General features: G+C 46.6%; 1 protein-coding gene across 1 annotated transcript in view; it reads right to left on the bottom strand.

Moving 5' to 3' along the window:
* Window positions 1–17,412, bottom strand: part of AGPS (alkylglycerone phosphate synthase) — a 394,780-nt gene that overhangs the window by 94,496 nt on the left and 282,872 nt on the right. The window lies entirely within an intron of this gene.

The raw sequence follows: 17,412 nt of genomic DNA, 5'->3' as shown, positions 1-17,412 counted from the left end.
TGCTTTTAGCTGAATGTAAACAAATCAGCTTTTGGAAGCACAAGAAAAACACAGGAGACAAATTAGCACATTACTGTCCTCCTTCATGCTATAATCAAATGGGCTATTCTTATGGTTTTCGGTGTTAGGAAATACAGAAAAAGAAATGGGGATAAATTCATTTCAAAACAAATATTGGTCTAAATCAAATGTAACTGCCAGGTTTGTTAAACAGGAAAGTGAATGCTATAGTTCTGGAAAATGAAACACTGAATTGACCGCATTTAAAAAAAAAAACCAAAAAACAAACATGGAGGTGGGAGAAACGAAGGAGGCAAAAAGAGAGCTGGCGGCCTTCCAGAGGAGCGGTTCCCAACCTCGACGGGGTTTCTGCCGGCCATTTCCTGTGACATCATCTGTGGGTGTCGAACAAGGGGCCTACAAAATCGGCCCATCTGCGCTATACCTACAAGGTGGGAGTGTTGTGTCCGGTCTCAGACGACTTCAACCCCTGTGCCTCACCTTTCTTCCTTCTCTCTCTTCAAGCCTTGGGAAGATGGCTGCTGCCGCGTCTTCATGCCGCTCTCTCCAGCGTCCCCGGAACGGCAACGGCGTTCTCCATGTTTCTCCTGAGGGCCCCCTAGGGTGCACGCACGCACGCCACCCACGTCTTTATCCACGTCATGGCGGGAACCTCGGGGGCGACCCCCTCGAGTGATGTCACGCCATCCGGGTATTTAGCCTGCCCTTTATTTGCTAACAAACTGAGTTAGCAAGGATTGTGAATGGATTGGAATGCCTCTGATCTAAGATGCTCTGCTGCTTCCTTGCTGCCGCTGGAAGCTCTCTCTGTGCCCTCCGGGGTTATTCATCTCCAACCTGGGTACCCGCTCCTCGGAGGCCATATGCTTTCTTTCAGGTACCTATCTGGGAGACCGAGTATTCGCTCCTCGAGGGCCTGCTCTCCCTGCCTTGGTGCCTACAACTCAACTACTTCTGCCTCCCAGGATCTCCATCAATACTGCTATCTATTTCAGTGAGTAAGCTAACCTTGTCAGTCTGTCTCACCTACAAGCTCAGCGCTGGGAGCCTGCATCCGGGACTTCCTCTACTACCTCACGCTGCCTGCCATCTGCTCAAGTGTGAGACTGGTCTCCTCTGCTGAGGACCCCCTGGGCTACTTCTACTGGGTTACCTCACTGCTGCCACCCCCTGGGCAGTATCATCAAGCTGTATAATAAATACAAATCTTCTGTGTCTGCGCGTATAGAGTCTAGCCTAGTACTGCGGTTTCTCACGGGGCTCCTTCGCAGCAGTGCCCAAGAATCCACTCCAACACCTCAAAACCATGACAAGGAGAAATGAAGGAGACGAAAAGAGCCGGCGGCCTTCCGGAGGAGCGGTTCCCGACCTAGACATGGTTTCTGCCGAGCATTTCCTGTCATGTCATAATGCCTCTGTATCGCTCCATGGTGAGACCGCACCTTGAATACTGTGTACAATTCTGGTCGCCGCTTCTCAAAAAAGATATAATTGCGATGGAGAAGGTACAGAGAAGGGCTACCAAAATGATAAGGGGAATGGAACAGCTCCCCTATGAGGAAAGACTAAAGAGGTTAGGACTTTTCAGCTTGTAGAAGAGACGGCTAAGGGGGGGATATGATAGAGATGTTTAAAATCATGAGAGGTCTAGAACAGGTAGATGTGAATCGGTTATTTACTCTTTCGGATAGTAGAAAGACTAGGGGGCACTCCATGAAGTTAGCATGGGGCACATTTAAAACTAAATCGGAGAAAGTTCTTTTTTACTCAACGCACAATTAAACTCTGGAATTTGTTGCCAGAGGATGTGGTTAGTGCAGTTAGTATAGCTGTGTTTAAAAAAGGATTGGATAAGTTCTCGGAGGAGAAGTCCATTACCTGCTATTAGTTCACTTAGGGGCGGATTTTAAAACCCCTGCGCGCGTAAATCCTTCCGGATTTACGCGCGCCGGCGTGCCTATTTTGCATAGGCCACCGGCGCGTGTAAGTCCAGGGGCTTCCTGGGAACAGCCCCCGGGACAGGACCACGGAGCGGGGCAGCCGGCCCACGCGCGCAAAGTTACGGGGGTGGGTTAGGTAGGGGAAGGGAGGGGAAGGTAGGGGGAGGGCGAAGGAAAGTTCCCTCCGAGGCCGCTCCGAAATCGGAGCGGCCTCGGAGGGAACAGGCAGCGCGCCGCTGGGCTCGGCGCGCAGGTTGCACAAATGTGCACCCCCTTGCGTTGGAGGGCCCGTTTTGAGTTTTGTTATTTCCTAATATAATGCCTTATTCTGTGAGGAAAAGGAGGGCAAGGGAAAAATAAACCCTACCCACACCAGCCTCGGTGATATCGGGTCCGATGGACGCACACGTGAGGCGGAGAGAGGTAGAACCGGGAGTGAGCTCGCCAGGAGATGGTCGGGAGAAAGTTACCAGACACCTCCTCAGAGCCGCAAACAATGCTGTCCATGGTATATTGGGTGGCGCCGGTGAATCCAGCCGAGGATAGGTTCTTGGAACAATTATGTGCTGAAGTGGCTGCTGGTTCGTCAGAGAGACGATAGGAACGAGCTGGAGCCGATTGAATCTTTTGCTTCTCCTCAACTGAGCGCTGGCGAAGGTATCAGTAAAGTGGGATTCATGCCATTGGTAGAAGAGGAACTTGATTTTCCAGAAATAAAGAAAATGGATTTGGTAAGACCTTTAGAGATATCTTTGGATTCAATTTGGGAAGCTTTGCAAGATTTAAATACTAACATATATAATCAATCAGTGCCTGTATATAATTTTATGGGAAATTTTGAATTAGATTAAAAAAGGTAGAAAAAGAAGTAATACAGTCAAAAAAATCCATTGTGAAATAAAGGAGGAAATAAAAGGAAAATCCGAAGTGTATATTTCCCTAATTAAAGAAAATCAAATGTTAACATCAAAGATGGAACAGTTGGAAAATCAGAGCAGAGCTGAGAATTTAAGATTCATAAACTTTCCCAGGGATCAATTTGTACCCCCTAAGGAAATGTTAAAGTATATGCTTGAAATTCTGAAAATTCCAGAGCAGGCCCTTCCTCTTACATCACGGGTATTTTATATACCGCCTTTTAAAAAGGATATACAAGATCAAAAGGGAGCTCAGATTCTGGTCCCAACTGAAACATCACTATTAAATGTGAGTGAAATTTTGGAAACTTCACAAGAGAAATTGATTACACCTGCAACTTTAGTATTTTCAGGCGTATAAGATGAGTTTTTAAACCCTGAAAATCTTCTCAAAAGTCGGGGGGTCGTCTTATAGGGCTAATAATTACCGAATTTTTCGCTTCATAAGATGCACTTTTTTCCCCCAAAAGTGGGGGGGAAAATGTCTGCGTCTTATGGAGCAAATATTAAAAAAAAAATAAAATGTAACAAAACCCCCCACCCTCCTGACCCCCCCACACCTACCAAATTAATTTACTACAACCCCCCACCCTCCTGACCCCCCCCCCCCCAAGACCTGCCAAAAGTCCCTGGTGGTCCAGCGGGGGTCCAGGAGCAATCTCCTGGACTTGGGCCGTCGGCTGCCAGCAATCAAAATGGCGCCGATGGCCCTTTGCCCTTAAAATATCACTGGGGTCGACCAATGGCAGCGGTAGCCCCTGTGACATAGTAAGGGCAAAGGGCCGTCGGTGCCATTTTGATTACTGGCAGCCGACGGCCCTTTGCCCTTACTATGTCACAGGGGCTACCGCTGCCATTGGTCGACCCCAGTGACATAGTAAGGGCAAAGGACCGTCGGCGCCCGACGGCCCAAGTCCAGGAGATCGCTCCCGGACCACTCCTGGACCCCCGCTGGACCACCAGGGACTTTTGGCAGGTCTTGGAGGGGTCAGGAGGGTGGGGGGTTGTAGAAAACTAATTTGGCAGATCTTGTGGAGGGGTCAGGAGGGTGGGGGTTATATTTAATTAATTTGGCAGGTCTTGGAGGGGTCAGGAGGGTGGGGGGGTTGTATTTAATTAATTTGGCAGGTTTTGGAGGAGTCAGGAGGGTGGGGGGTTGTATTTAATTAATTTGGCAGGTCTTGGGGGGGTGAGGAGGGTGGGGGAAGCTGAGGGATTAGTTTTAAAGGGTCGGGGTGGGTTTTTTGTTTATCGGCTCGGGCGCAGCCGATAAAAAAAAAAAACCCGATCGGGCCGGACGAAAAAAAAACAACACGATGTGAATCTGAACCGGAATCAGAACCGATTCCGGTTCCGATTCACATCTCTATTACCGGTACCACCTCCTCTGCCTCTCAGATCTTGCACATGCACATCTGCGCCGCTTCACTGCAGTCCTCAGGAGCGAGATCTGAGAGGCAGAGAAGGAGGTACCGGTAATAGGATACAAGGGTGGGCCAGAGGGATGCGTTACCGCTCTGATAGTCTTGGAGACAGGGAGGGCTGGGCAAGCAGGGAGAGCTGACCAATCCAAGCAGGATTTGTATACAACAACCAGCCAAACGCCGGTAAGGTACATCGCTTGCCGTGATTGGCTGGTTGTTGTATACTAGGTACCACATACAGTATGGTTATGTAGTGACACAGAAGGGTAGTCTTATACGGCGAGTACATCCCAAACTCTATATTTTAACTGGAAAAGTTGGGGGTCATCTTATACGCCCAGTCATCTTATACGCCAGAAAATATGGTAGTATCCTTTCTCTTGGAGGAGGATAAACAATGGATACTTAGAATGTATTTGAGATATCGCTCTGCAACCTTTTTGAATTTAAAGGTTAGTGTCTTCCTGGACTTGTCCAGGGTGAAACAGAAAAGAAGAAAGCAATTTCTGAACTTTCAACCTAGAGTAATTGAGTTAGGAGCGTCATTCCTCCTTAAATTTCCATGTAAGTGTGCTGTAAAAGTCATCAAGGTCTTACACATATTTTCTTTGCCCCTAGTCAGCTTTCTTTGTTTTTGTCACGTAAGATAATTCCGGTGACTAGTTCCTCACAGATTATGACAGAATAAACTTAATACAGGTACTAATCCCGAGATTTAAAATGTGCTTTCCGTACTGTAGGTTTTTCTTGGTTTGTATTAGCTGTATAGCTTTGTTTGCAGCTCTGGTATTAGGTCCCTAATTGAGGACTAATAAGAGAAAGAATTGAAAATTACTATTTCCTTATTTATAAATTTTTTTCCTGAAATATTTGAAATTGTTCTGGAAAGAATACTTGAATTTATCAAAACGTTTTCTGTATTTCATGTCAAGATGTTTAATGCTTGTAATGGTACTGTGAAAATTAATAAAATATAAAAAAAAAACCCAAAAAAACCAAACACTGGAAAATCAGAGAGTGAGAAATAGCAGAGTCAGGGCAAGGACAGCATAAAAAGGCAGGTGATAGTGTGTTGCCAGAAATTAAAAAGATATTATAGCCACTGCAGTAAAGACCTATGTAGGATGTGTTAAGGGTTGGGGCTGAGGGGGTTGTCTAAGGGCCCCTGGCCCATATTAAACTTGGGACTGCTCACCCCCCCCCCAAAAAAAAAAAATAGTTCTGGCTTTGTCCTGCCATGACGCTCAGCATTGTCCTGCACGTGGGGGTAATCCCGGACTGAGGTCTCCCAGTTCTAGGTTCATCTACAGCACCTGGGAACTAGTACCATGTTAGGCTCATGCTTGCACAGCACCTCAGATAAACACTAGGCTCAGAAAGCAGAGTGTTAGTTCTCCCATATGGGTGACATCATCGAAAGGATCCCGGCATGGAACTCTGATCTCAAAGATTCTAGAGTTTTCAGCATGCCCCACTGAACATGTGCAGCTATAGTCATCACCCTGCCCTAGGCAGAGTCCCTCAGTCCATGATATAGTTAATACATGGAGAAACCAACTCCCAGGGGAAGCGGGAGGATTTCGTGAGGACTAACATCCTGCTGTCCTAGAAGAACACCTGTTACAGGTAAGCAAATCTGCTTTCTCTTAGGACAAGCATGATGGTATTCCTCACATATAGATGAATACCAAGCTACAGGCTGAGCAGGACAAAGCGGTAAACCGCATAGTGCTGGAACACTACTCCCTCCTTTGCCTGAGAGGCAGCTAACCCCATCAGGGGTGCAAGCTGGAGAAGAGTTGAGTTCTACATAGAAAGCCAAGAAAAGACTGAGACACAAACCCTTATATGTAGTAAGGATGCCTGAGGCAGGGGAGTGATGCGAGTGCAAGCAGAAGCAACAGTGCATCATGGAAAACAGTACAAGCAGGTTTTCTGACCAAAACAATGGACCTAGATACTCCAGGATACAGGAAGAAACCAAAAATATAAACAAGAGACTCTAGGACGAAAACCGCACAGTTTCTTCGGTGTGAAAAAAACAACCGAAAAAACAAATTGGGGTCAGAGAGCCCTCGAGAAAATAACTGTCGACTGTTGACAGCCAAAGGTTTGGAGAAGAGTGCCCAGGTATGGCTGGTAGGCTGAATGGGCAGAAGAAACCCATATCATGCTTGAAGAACAAGCAGTAAACCACGGCAGGGCCTGGGATAGACACTTCGTGCTGAAGCATCAAATGTAGCTGACCGCGCAGGTCAGCATCAAGGGTTTCAGGGAATGAGAACAATCCCCGAAACAGACCTGTAGACCAAAGCTTCCCGGCAGGGAGATAAAATAGGCCTGAAGCTCACTCAAGAGCACCTGCCAGAACCAGTTCATCTATCCTGTCACAGGATAGCAAGGGGAGTAGGAAGGCCTTTGGGCAACCCAAAGAATGAGAAAAAAAACTAAGGCAGTATGTCTCCCTGCAGGTATATGGAGAGATACCACGGGCTTCTTAGCTTCATCGCCACTCCCCCCAACAAACCAATCGGAAGTTGGAAGGAGCGAAGAACACAAGGAGGCAGACTGGTGGACTGCCGGGGCAAGGACAAGTCACCCGGTTGTCTAGCAACCTCAAGCAAACAACTTATTGCTGAAGACAGCAGGGAGTATCCCACTGAAATGGAGCTCTCAGTCTTCTTGAAACATTGGAAACAGAGCGATGGCCCCAGGGGCGAAGTGCTGAAGGCTCCACCAAGAGACGGGAAGCCAGGGACTTGCAAGCACAAACCTCGGTAGAACCTGATTCCATTACCAGCTCGGTCACCAAAAGGGCATCAGGGCAGGCCCAGGGCGATCTTGGGACAGAGTACCAAGCCACCCGGTTGCAGTATCATTATCCCAGCCATGAGTGCATATACTTCCCCTCCTAAGAGAACACGTGGCCCAGCAATGGACAACTGCATGACCCAGGATCGCTCTGCCCACAGAAAGGGTGATCCTGAAAACGGGGGAAAGAGTAGCTTGCACACTACTGTGATCAGAGGGCAGTACCCCTCATGCAGGGTACTTGGCCCCCAACTCCCTCTGCCATGGACATGGCAAAAAGGTGAAAGGCATAATAACCTAGTCGATGGACCGAAGCACTCCTCACAAAGGATGGTCCCGCAGGCAAGGATGACCAATGGTAGCAATCCTTAAGAAAGATGCCCACAGAGCCCAGCAGATATCAAGGTAACTCCCGAACCAGGGGGAAACTTGGAGAGCCACCGGGAAGCAACACTGGACAGGCTCCCTTGAAGTTAGACATGCTGCGCCTCAAAGCGTCCAAGGGAGAGTGCTACTCTTGACTATTCTTGGAACTGGCGCCAGTCAGAGCAGTGGCATACCTTGTTCAGGAACAGAAATGAGGGACACCCCTCGAAGGGTTGCACAGCGGGGCATCCATAGGGGAACCCAGTCGAATCTCCCCTCCAGAGGGGAGATGGAAGCAGCAGGATCTGGGCCTCTCAATCCTGAAAGACCTAGCAACTCCCTGAAGGAGAGTTGAGGCACAATCACTGCTCGCTGAGGCGCCGATGCGACCAACTCACCACAGGCAGCCAGCCTCGGATAGGAGAAGTTGCCACTGCAATCCCCAGAGGAGCCCCATCTGAAGATGGTCTGACGACCACTGATGCAGTTCCCCAGCCTCCAAGGAGACGCGCTGATTCAGAGGATTGGGGCTCCAGATCAGAGAAAACAATTGCTCATGGACAGAGCTCCAAGGACTGTTCCACAAGAACATGGTAGAGGGCAAAATACATATTCCTCTGCTGAAAAAGGAGAGGACGCTCGAGCCACTATCGCAATGTTTAGTCACCTCAGGATCTGACCAGGAGTGCAATCCTAGGTCAGTTCTGCGGATGCGGAACACAACCTGTTGTGACCACCCGGAGGGAACAATGTACCCACACACACACCCCAACGCCCAGGTGACAAAGGGCAACTGGAAGCCCTCCTCTGCGAAAGCACATGGGGCGGACTCATGCAGTGGTAACCCATCCACGGATGGTGGCACACCCCTGATCCTGAGCGCTGTGCTTGTGGGAGAAATCCCACGCCCCTGCAAGGACTGAGAACCACGTGCTAGAGTCTGTGGCTACACACCGCCCCACGACCAAGCATAAAGTGTTTAATGACAGCTCCTCCACCAGTGCGCTCCTCAACGCTTTGCAGTACAGACTGTCACAGAGGCTGAGACTATGCCAAAAGATGGCAGAACTCTAGTGTGGCTGAGGGCTGCACAGCCAGTAAGAATGCCGCCTGCCAGCATCTGAGGCCCTTGGAACAGATGCCTTATCTGTCCCAACCACGCAAGCTGCATGTCAATGGCAAATTAATTGCAGCGTAGAGGAGAGGACAGTGTGATAACTGTGACCCCAGCACCACCACTGGTGCTCTGGGTAAGGCATGGTGGAGGGTGGTGGTCTTTGGTATCACCCTCTTCAGTACCTGAGAATGCTCCAAAAGGCGGGCCATCGAAACTGCATCGGAACCGGCTTGCCTACAAGTCCCACAGGGAATGACTGCAGCGAAGTCCCTGGCAAGCGAAAGTGCTTATGAAGGACTGCGGACATGTCCTGCGATCTATAAGCAGTTTGATGCTAATTATCGCCATTCCTGGTGCCACAGGTGCCCACAGATGTCGACCACCCGGGGGCCCCAACGCCCGAAGGTGTGGACCAAAGGAGCCATGGGCATCTGCAGGGAGAGGCCTCACAGCCCCCCCCCCCCCCCCCCCCCCCCCCCGACAGGCCATCGATATAAAAAAAGCACAACCGACCACCAGTGTTGGCAGAAATTCCCCTCCACTCCCCGATTTATCTGGTGGTGTCGATGCTGCGAGCTAGATGGCCTTGCAAGCATTACAGCTGATGAGAGCCTCGCTAGCGCCTATTAAATATTGATAGTGTGCGCATCTTGGAAGGGCCCCTAACACTGAGATTGTCGACTGAAGGGACAGCCCTGAGATTCCTAGTGCTCTGTAGGGAACACCACACAGGAGCCCTGAGGGCACGGGGCCAATACGTACAGATGCGCCAGTGCACCAGGGTGCCTCGAGTAGATGGCTATCTCTGTGCTCAATCCGTAAGAGGCCAAGAACCCTTGCCCCTCCTAGGGCTGCAGGATTAAGCAGGGGCTTCAGAAAGTCCCAGCAGTCGATGGCCTCAAGGGTGCTAGAGAGTCCGGTGCCTAGTTGGTGAGGTTCGATGTGGTTGAAACTATAATGAGAGGCACCGGTGGTCCCAAAAGCCTCTCTGGTAGCCCCCCTCTCACCTAGATGGCCTTGAGGGCATCAATGGTATTGGGATAGCACTGCATTGTGATGTCACTGAGGTCATGCTGGCACAGAAACCGCACACCTCAACAACCCACGGCATACAGGGTACACGTCTTGACGGCATCAAGGGCTGCTGCAGTATCAATGCTATGCACCTCGACAGCATCGAGGGCCTGTCCCCGCTTCAATCTTGACAGCCCTGAGGGTGGCCAAGCATGCACCTTGATGGATCAAGGGTGTCGAGAGGCCCGCAAGCATCGAGAACACAGCAGCATCGATGGTACCGCGGTCACAACACAGACTACAGCGAGGGTACAGAGGCACTGAGTGCCCCGAAGGCACCGTGGCATCATCGAGCATGCTGCATCACAGCACTGTGGCACCGAGGGTACCACAGCACAGAGGCCTCGATGCCCAAACTGGTGCAGCGCGACTCCAGGTCCACCAACGCCGCCAGCACAGAAAGCCACCACAGCATCGGGGGCGGTCACGCACCTCAATAGACCTCAACGGTGTCAAGGGGATCATGGTAGCTAGGATGGGCCTTGTCCCTAACGCAGTTCCGACATTGATGCGTCGGACGAATGGTGCGCTGGTCACAGCTGCACTCACCTTCTTTCCCAGGGAGACTGCATTGCAAGAAGGAGGGAAGGCAACGTCATCCAGGGCTCCCACCTATGGAGACTAGCTCCTTGAGACGAGGGGAGGATGAGTTCTCGCCCCCCACAGGAACGGGGATGAATCCATCTATGTCTCGCAATCTGTGAACCACCATGGGACTACAGCCCGGGTAGAACTAAGGCAAGTCCCCAGGCTCAGCGGCCTACATGGATCACCAATGGACTAAATAGTTCAATCCTGTCAGCACTGTGGAAAAAAAAACAAACCAGAGAGCAAAGAGGACACAAATATAAAACCTACAGGAGCAGTTTTTTGTTTTTTTTTTAAATTTAAGACTCTAGCAAGCTGCACAAGGGAGAACCCACCATGCGACTGGCAGACAGTTGGAAAAAAGAATAAAACTACTAGATAGAAAAGCTACAGCTCTGGAAAAAATCACTTACAAACTGCAAGAAGAGAGCAAAGCCGAATATTGTGAAAAACGTTTTCTGATCATTTACAAAAAAAAAAAAAAAAAAAAAAAGATCACAAGCTCCAGAACCCTGAGACAATAGGTCAGAGGGAAAAAAAGACTAGAGGACTCTGCCTAGGGGGCATGGTGATGACTACAGCTGCACATGCTCAATGGGACATGTTGAAAGCACTAGAATCTTTGAGATCAACGTTCCGTGCCTGGCTCTATCCAATGAGGTCACCCATATGCGAGGACTACCATCCTGCTTATCCGAGGAGAAATTTGTTAACTTTTATTCCAACTGAACCAGGAGTCCAAGCATTTAAAAAAAAAGAAAACATGAGCTAAGCACTGGGGTACCTAAGTCAGAGAACCCTGAGCTAGAGGGATTATGCCCCAAGACATCCCCTATCTACCTATCACCACTCACCCAACCACCTACTCCCTTCCTCACCCATCCACCTAACTCTCATCCTTACTTTTCCTGGCTCCTCCTGTCTTCAATGCCAACTTTTTTACTTTTATGTGCACAAATCAAGTTTTATGAATGCTACTCATATTAGGGCTGATGTAATAAGGCTGAGTGCATGTTTTTCTGTGAGTGTGCATTGTTTTAACTCCTGATGCATTTGCATACCATTAGCTTACTGCATCAGGCGTTAACATTTTTCAGTGCATGAGTAAAGAAAACATGCACTAAAATTTTGTGCACATTTTTTACTCAAATGTTATTACAATAGTCCCCTCATTTCTTGAGAGAATGCATTTCCTACCACTTCTGTAAGCAGATCTTTAAAAGATGAAGTCTCCCATTATACTGTATCTGGATTACTGTAAAAATAAAATCCCTGGTTAACTTGGTTTAAGTTTGTAAAAGCCCAATTATCAGTCACAAGTGTGAAGCAAAATATTTGAGGTAAGTGAAGATTAGACTGTTGAAACAGCTGTTTCTGCTTTAAAATTAATAACAGATATTAATGTCTTTGGTATGTCATGAACATTTTCTTTAATCATGTTTATTTTGCTTCAGAAAGTACAACAAGCACTTTCGTTTGCAAATGTAATTTGTCTTTCAGGCACACCAGAACAATTTAATTATCTTATTTATCTAAATATTTGCTTTGTTAGAGAAAATGCAGAGATATATATGATATGATCGTGCCAAACACACTTAGTAAAACAAAATAGGTTTGAACTGCAGTACTAGACTGCAATATTCAAAATTGGTGATGGGTGTAAATTCTGTTAGAATAAAAATACATCAGGAACCCTTATTTTTCATGAAAATAATTAGCTTTTCCTTCCATAAGAAATCTGCGGCATCGGGAAACAGTGGAATCCTTAGTGATCTATGTTAAACATGAGAAATCAATGGAACAGATACAGTATAACAAAATAAGAAAAGAGTGGTATAAATGCCCATGTGATTGTAAATTATGTTCCTTATGATTTTATAAAGGAAACAAAGATGAACAATTTGAAGAAATTTCTCTCTGCATCTAGGAGATTTATTTTTTCTCAGCAAGTTCAGAAAGTATGTTCACTCTGGCAGGAGCTTTGTCCCACTAAAATATATTGAAAGACAGACAGAAAACCCTTCTATTGCAAAGTTTATATAAGAGGGGTCCTTGTATTTATTTATTTTATTTAGTGCTTTTTTATACCGGCATTCATGATACAGATCATATCATGTCGGTTTACAAATAAACGGGGTTGTAGCCTAAGTAAGTATTAACATGGTATAGAGAAGACAAAAAGTTACAATGAACAAGGGTGCAGGAACTGGGAGGAGGAAGATGTAGCAGACAGTAACTGGATAAACTGTATCAATTATTTACAAAGTATTGAGAAATCTGTAGTGAACAGCTGGAGGGGCTCTGGGATTATGGAAAGGCCTGTTTAAACAACCAAGTCTTAAGCCTTTTTCTAAATGTCAATAGGCAAGATTCTTGTCTGAGCTCTGGGGGAACAGCGTTCCAAATGGTTGGTCCCGCTGTGGAAAAGGCCTGTTCTCTAGTGGTTGAATGGTGAGTGGATTTTGTTGGGGGGGCATGTAGGGATCCTCTGTAGGCTTCTCTGATCGGTCTGGAGGACGTGTGAAGTTTGAGTGGGAATTGAAGATCCAAGTGGGCTTTGTTGTGAATGGTTTTGTGGATGATGGTTAGGGACTTGTGTAAAATTCTGAAGCTGATTGGTAACCAGTGCAAATTTCTCAGGATGGGGGTGATGTGGTCTCTTCTGCAAGTGTTTGTTAGGACTTTGGCTGCTGCGTTTTGAAGCATCTGCAGCGGTTTGGTGGAGGCGGCAGGTAGACCAAGCAAGATAGAGTTGCAGTAGTCTATTTTAGAGAATAAAACGGCTTGGAGTACTGATCTGAAGTCTTGGAAGTGCAGCAATGGTTTAATTCTTTTTAGTACCTGCAGTTTGTAGAAACAGTCCTTAGTAGTATAATTAATGAATTTTTTTAGATTTAAATGGTTGTCGATTAATACTCCCAGGTCTCTTGCATGGGTGACCAGAGAATTGGGTAATGGTATTTGCAGGGTGTCACTGTCGTCGGTAGAAATGAAGAGTAGTTCAGTCTTGGCTGAATTGAGTATTAAGTTTAACTTAGTGAGGAGGGAGTTGATTTCTTGGAGGCAGGTGTCCCAAAACTTGAGTGTTTTTGTAATAGACTCTGATATGGGAATCAGGAATTGGACGTCGTCTGCGTAAAGATAGCATTTTAAGTTAAGGTTCGTAAGTAGCTGGCATAGGGGAAGGAGGTATATATTAAAGAGAGTAGGGGATAAGGAGGAGCCTTGGGGGAACTCCTAGTGATTAATTGATGCGGGGGATTCTTTATTATTGATTCTGACCTTGAAGCCTCTGTTGGTGAGAAAAGATTCGAACCATCTTAAGGCGGTTCCTTTTATCCTGATATCAGATAGTAGGTTGATGAGGATAGAATGGTTAACGGTGTCGAAGGCCGCTGAGAGGTCGAGGAGTACCAGTAGGAAGGATTGTCCCTTGTCCAAACCCATGATAAGGTGGTCCGTTAGTGAGAAGAGTAGGGTTTCTGTACTTAGAGTTTTGCGAAATCCATACTGGGAAGGGTGTAGTATTTTGTGGTCTTCAAGATAGTTAAACAACTTTCAGACTATCTTTTCCATGATCTTGGCTATGAATGGCAGATTGGAAATGGGGCGGAAGTTATTCGGTTCTTTAGGGTCTAGGTTCGGTTTCTTGAGGAGAGGTTTGAGAGAAGCGAGTTTTAGGTCGTCCGGGAAGATTCCTTGAGATAGTGAGCAGTTTATGATATTGGCCAAAGGTTGGGAGATGGTGTCAGGTACCATTAGAAGTAATTTTGTTGGTATTAAGTCGAATGGGTGGGAGGATCTTTATTATAGATTCAATCTCCAAGGCAGTGATGGGTTTGAACGATTCAAGTGTGAACCATTTGTTTGAGACATAATAGGAGCTGGGGGGAGCGGTAAGGTTTGGGGGCAGGAGGGTCAAGAGGTTGGCGATTTTCCTTTGCAAGAATGTAGCAAGTTCGTTAGCTTTAAATTGTGCCTGGTCATTGGGAATGGGTGGGGTGCTGGTTAGTGTGAGTTCCGATACATAGGTGAATAGTGCTTTGGCTTCGAATACAAGGTTGTGAATTCTTTGAGCACAGAAATCTCTTTTTGTCCGTAGGGTGGTGTTTCTATAATGGTGGAGGGCGGATTTGTAGGTAGATAGTGTGCCGGGGCAAGGTGTCTTGCGCCATTTGTTTTCTTTCTGTCTGAGATTTTGTTTGAGTTTTCGGAGCTCATTGGAGAACCAAGGTTGTTTTCTGAGCGAGGAAGGGTTGCTTTTTTTTTGTTTCTAGTGGACATACTTTGTCCCAGTGATGTTTTGCCAGGAAAGTATTGCTGAGTTAGGGGTTGAGAAGTCTAGGTGAGGTAGTTTTTCGGACAGATGATTGCTGAGGGTATATGAGGCGCATACTTTTCTATAATGAAATGTGGTTTGCAGGGGGTGCATGGTGAGGTTTTCATTCAATATTTCTTCTCTACTCCCAGTTCTAGTACCTTATTATTTGTAACTGCTTCCTCCTCACTAATAGGTTACTCATTTGTTCTTTGTACACCCCTGTTCTATGTAAACCGGCATGATGTGATTGTATCATGAATGCCGGTATATAAAAATTTTAAATAAATAAATAAATAAAATATGAGGGTGATCCGACCAGGGGACCGGAGTGCATTTGGGGGGGGGGGGGGGGGGGGAGAATGGTGCTTGAGGCCGGAATTTGTAAAAATAAGGTCCAGGGTGTGGCCAGCTTTGTGAGTGGGTTTGTTGACAATTTGTATGAAGCCCATGGCTGTTAAGGCGGAGAGAAACGCTTTGCAATTGGTTGTTAGGGGGGTGCTGTCAACATGAAAGTTGAAATCCCCTAAGATTAGAGCTGGGGAGTCCAGGTTTATATATTTTGCGATGATTTCTACAGCGGGTGATGCGTCCGTTTTGAGAAGTCCTGGCAGTGCATAGATGAGGAGTATTTGGAGTTGGTCAGCTTTGAAAAGGCCTAGTTGCAGCTTGGAGGCTGACTTGATTGGGATTTGAGTTAGTCTCAATTCTTTCTTGGCCGGTACAAGAAGGCCTCCGCCTCTTTTCTTTTGTCTGGGGAGTGACAGGATATCGAAGAGATGTGTAGGGAGTTGGTTAATTAGTGCTATATCTGTTGGTTTAAGCCAAGTTTCTGTTATGGCGCAGATGTCTGGTTTTGAGCCTAGGAGGTAATCGTTGAGGATATGTGTTTTCTTAGTAAGAGATTGAGCATTAAAGAGTGTCAGGGAGAATAATGCGAGGCCTAGAAGTTGCGTGATGGGGGAGATCATGATTGGTATGAGAGTCCTGGCTGATCGTGACCTAGGTTGCGTGGGAGCTTTTCCAGAAATGATGAGACTGTGGAGTATGATGGGTATCGGGAGACCTGCTGTCATGATGTTCCTGTTGTTAGGAGAGGGAGAAGATGTGAGAAAATGGGTGTTGTAGGAGGGCTGAGGATTGGCGGTGGGTGAGTGCAGAGAAGGGAGTCCGTTAACAGGCGGAGGATCAATGCTGGTGAGGTTGAGTATTTGGAGGAGGATGAATGCTGGCTGATATGAATGCTGGTTGGATGCTGGAGGATGAATACTGGTTTGGTAGAGCATGGCAGCAGCGGGGGGTAGGGAAGCAGTCAGAGGTAGGGTCCTAGTGGAGGGCAAAAGCTGGAAAGGGAACCATCCACTGTCGAACTGTCGGTGGATCGTTGCTGAAGAGTGTAGAATGCTGGCAGTTGCTGTACTGTAGTCCTAAAGGTTGGAGATGTGGTGAGGGTAGACGCTAGGGAGATGAGTACTGTGAATAATCCGAGTGTTGTATAGTAGGAGGAGAGGTGCGGGCGAGAGGGGCCCCTGTCCTGGTTCCTGGGGCTCACAAAGGGGTGCACTAAGGGGCAGGCCCCTTAGGTCGCGCTCCTTCATGCGCGCGACGCCCGACGCTCTCTTCTCTGCTCAGCTCACTCGGGTGAGTGGGCTCTTGCCCCGAATGGGCCACACTGACCGCGCGAGCCCCGACAGAGGTAAGGTGGCGGCGGGAAGTGGGTGGGCGCCGAAAAGGACATTGTGTACAACATTAGTTGTACACAACTAATGCCAATACCTATGGGATATTGGTTATTTAACTTAGAGTTTTAGTCTACATGACATTCTTTGAATTAATGAGACTGATTTATCCATTATTCAAAATGACCAATCTGGGGCCTTGTATCATATCAATATGAATCATACCAGAAAAACAACCAATAACTAACATGGAAGACTGAGTAAAAGCAAACTTGAGCAAAACAAAAAATACAAGCCTGTTATAAAAATAGAAGGCATATCAAACGTATTGCAATATTTTTGACAATGTTAATTACTTACCTCAATTTTCTGTTCTCCAATGGCAGGTAGCATTTTCATGGATGCACACTGATGAGTCAATATGACTCATCAGTGTGCATCCACACTGAAAGCTTCCACAAGAAAGTTCTAGACTGTAGACCTCTGGACTAGAAGATCATTTCCACTGCACATTCTTTTCTGCCTTAAACTAGACTACCTACAGCAGTGGTTCTTACCCCTGGATCTTGTGATCTCAAAAAACGTTGGCTTTTTAAAGATACCCACATTAAGTATACATAAAATGTTTGTAAATATTTAACTTAAGAATCAGATTCATTCATTTATTTTGGTTATCCTGAAGACCAGTCCTATTCAGGGGGGACACAAGAACTAGACTGGGAAATTGCTGATCTACATTGAACTGAGGGTGTTACTCCCAAAGGTGAGGTGGTGACTTGTGTGAATCCATGAAAACACTATCTTTGGCTTACACCATACAGATAAGTATGTTCTCTCCACAAAAGTAAATATTTTTTATTGGATTCATACCGATTAGGTTTAGGAAGAGGATGGTTGTTGCAAAAAAATAAACAAATAAATAAATAAATGGCTAAAAATTTCAAGACATCCTCATCTTAAAAATGGTCCCAAATAATACCAAACTTTTATGTTTATTGTAAATTACACAACATCCTAACAATAAGGCTGGATATTCAGCAGTGTAGACACACTGTTGAATATAGCTGCTAATGGGAAGTTAACCTGATAAGCTTATTCATATAACTTTAGGTCTAAAGTTAGCCAGTCATATAGCCGGATAACATCAAATAGCTTTG

This window comes from Rhinatrema bivittatum, chromosome 6 (genome assembly GCF_901001135.1).
Source record: "Rhinatrema bivittatum chromosome 6, aRhiBiv1.1, whole genome shotgun sequence".
NCBI lineage: Eukaryota > Metazoa > Chordata > Amphibia > Gymnophiona > Rhinatrematidae > Rhinatrema > Rhinatrema bivittatum.
The sequence above is the reverse complement of the archived record's forward strand: the minus strand, read 5'-3'. Positions and strand labels throughout refer to the sequence as shown.